This window comes from Arachis ipaensis, chromosome B01 (assembly GCF_000816755.2).
Source record: "Arachis ipaensis cultivar K30076 chromosome B01, Araip1.1, whole genome shotgun sequence".
In the NCBI taxonomy this organism is placed as follows: domain Eukaryota; kingdom Viridiplantae; phylum Streptophyta; class Magnoliopsida; order Fabales; family Fabaceae; genus Arachis; species Arachis ipaensis.
In genome coordinates, this window is record NC_029785.2 from 20726789 (window position 1) to 20730281 (window position 3493).

The window sequence follows — 3493 nt, forward strand, 5'->3', positions numbered from 1 at the left end:
TCCCATCCAATTTTGGTCTTTGGTATCCTAAGATTGATGATTTTTCTGCAGTTGGTTATTATGATGCAGATTTTCCGGTGATAGAATTGATAGAATGAGCACATCAGGCTTATGTTGCTTCCTTGGAAAGTTCTTGAATGTTTGGTCAAGTAAGAAATAGCCAATAGTGGCTTTATCCACTGCAGAGGTTGAGTATATAGCTGCTTCTTCTTGTTGTTCTTAGTTTATGTGGTTAAAAATACAGCTTGTTGATTACAAATTAAATGCTGAAAATATTTTCTTGTTGTGTGATAATATGAGTACCATTAATATTTCTAAAAATCCAGTTTTGCACTCTATGACTAAACATATTGAAGTGAGATTTCACTCAATAAGAGAACATGTTCAAAAGGGGGATATTAACATTCAATTTGTTAAATCAGAGGAGCAATTACCAAATATTTTTACTAAACCACTAGCTGAGGATAGATTTTGCATGCTTAGGACTAGTCTAGGGATTTTAAGCTATGATTCATTATTTGAAAGTTGCTGATGTGTTTGTTGGAGTTTTGTCTTATAAACAGGTATAAGACAATTATGGACAAATGAAGAACCCTCTCTCCAATCAGCGTTCTCTGGCCTTGCCACACGTGCAGAATCATTTGGGCCAACCTAAAAAATCAGAACATGGGTGGTCCTTTATGTTTCTTTAATTCAAACCACCTCTTGGCCCAATATGGATGCTACATTTTTTTGTTGTTTTTGTTGGCTTGTATATTTCAGTTTATTTCTTTTTGTCCTTATGTCCAAAAAGATTTCAAATTTTAAAATTAATTTTCATTTTAATTTTTAAATAAAATCAAATCTTTCTTTTTGTAATGTCAAGTCCTTTCAAGTCAAATCAGAGGTGATGCAGTTGCATGGTTTAAGAAAATTTTTTTGGGTACGGTTACCAATACTTCTTTTTCTCCCTCCATAACTCCTCAAACTCTTCGGTTTCCTCCACTACCTTTATTGCTTCTCTTTGTTCAAAGCCAGAAACCACCCAAATGAGGAAGAAAACTGTCTCACGAAAGCCACCACGTAAAAAGATATACAAGCTTCCTGCAAAACCAAAACCTTCAATTCGCTCTCAAGACTGAACCTTTACTCCATCTCCTTCTCCGCCTACCTCACCTCCTCGGTTTGATCCTATGGCTAAAAACCCCTCAAGGTTTCCACATTCAGCTAAGCAGACGCCTTCACCACCGAAGGAACCTCCATCTAAACTTGGTTCGTCGAAGCCAAGTTCATCAAAGGGGAAATGCCCAGCTGCTACCGAACCTACCTCTGAGTCCACTCAACTTAAGACAAAGTCTGTTCCCTTGCGTTCTCAGAGAGGTAAACCTCAACTCCCTATTAAATCTGTTAGAGAACCAGACATTGATCTCTTTGCTCATAAATCCCACTTCATGACATCTCATTCCAACTATAACCCTTACAGATTTAAGTCTGCCATAAATAATGACTTTTATGAAAGAGTTATTAAGTATCGTACCCTGTGTCCCTCTTTTCTTGCTGATTTACCAACTTTGAAAAAGAAAGGTTTTTCATTTGTTGAAAATTTGAAATTTTTAGACTGGAATCCCTTTTTTAACATAAAAAAAACCAATGTATCCTCTTTTGGTCAAAGAGTTTTATGCTAACATGACATATCATGAGGGCAGTGTTCATTCTTATGTCAAGGGTCGAGACATTGTGCCGAACAATGAAACCATCAGTGATTCATTGAAATACACTGATGTTGGGGCTTGTGCTTATACTTCTATTAAGTGGGATGAAGGAGTTGGTATTTCTTTCAATGATGCTTTGGCTCATATTTGTGAACATGTTTCCTTGATTGATGGCATTACCCCCACACACAAAGCCCTGGGATATGAACGTGCTCAGTTGCACCGAATTGTAAATCACGTTTTACTTCCTCAAAGTAGTTCATATCAAAGGGTATCTTATACTGACACTCTTGTGTTGTATGCCCTGCTCATTAAAACAGAAATTTCTTTTGCTTATTTGATGGTAAGATACATGTTTGACTCTGTTAGAAGTGAGAAAGACAAAGCCCTTCCTTATGGCATGTTTCTAACTTGCATTTTTGAGCATTTTGGTGTTGACTTGTCTAATGAGGATTATAAAAATAGACATTCATATCTAAAGGGAAGTGGTGCAGTGAAATAGCAAAAAAGACCTACTCGTTCTGAGAGAGTGGTTCTAGATGATGAAGATGATGAGTTCATTCCTGAGGAATCTCCTCCTCCTTCCACTGAAGGCACTTCCATCTCTATTGGACAAAAATCTGCTCTGTTTAATGCTGTTCGAGATGTGGTTCAAGAATTTGTCTCCCAATCAAATCATATGATTGCCATGAGTAAGGAACAAAAGGTAGCTAGCAAGCAAGCATGAGAATTTCTTCCGAAAATCAAGAGATCGAGTGGCTGTGTTTATGAAGTTCATTGATAATCTTCAACAAGATGAAGATCATGCCACTGATGCTGAAAAGGAAGCTGATTCGAAGGGAAATAGTTCATATGTCTAGATTTGTCTCATAAAGCTGCTCCTGTTTCTTCACTTTTGTCTCATGAATATTGTTTCTCTTATGTTTTTTGAACTACTTTTTTTTTATTCCGGATGACTGTAATACTTTAACAACTGCTGCATTTAATTTCAATTAATTTGATGTTTTAGACTGTGCATTAACACTTTTTTGCAAGTTTTAAGGTGCGAATTTTATTTGATTTTGACTATACTCCACTTTTGATGACAAAAGGAGGAGTAATAGCATGAGCAGCATGAATATGTGAACTTTTAGGATGAATTTAATTGCTGCTACTGAATTTTTGTGAATTTGATTTTTATTGTGTTTTTTGACAGCTGCTGCTACAATGTTTTGGTATGAAGATTTGATTTGCTTATTTCTGCAAATTTTGCTACTGCTGTGATTTTTTGCATGAAAACTGGAACTTACTTTTTATGACCTGTTGTTTTGCCCTTGTTAAACTTAATGCTCTGTTTTGATGTTAACATGTAGGGGTGGCAAAACGGGTTGAACTTGTCGGGCTGACCCGCTAAACCCGCTAAAAAGGGCAGGTCGGGCTAGGATTTGGAGCCCACCAAATTAAAAAAATCCGTCAAACCCGCACCGCCAAATTGGCGGATTTTGGCCAGACGGGATGGGCCGGTCCGCCGGGCCGAAGATTTTTATTTTTTATTTTTTATTAAATAAAAGAGTGATTACTATTATAAAATTAATAATTGTAGAATTTTCAAACACTTTTTTTTTTGTTTTTGTTTTTATTCTTCTTTTAGTTATTAACTTTATTTATTTTATTTTACAATTTCGTATATTTGTTTGAATTATGTGACTTATTTTTTAAAATAAAGATAGTTCTATTAACAGATATTATTTTGAACAATTTTATTGAAGTTAAAAATTAAAAAAAAGATGATAAAAAAATTATATTATAATTTGACTTTTTTA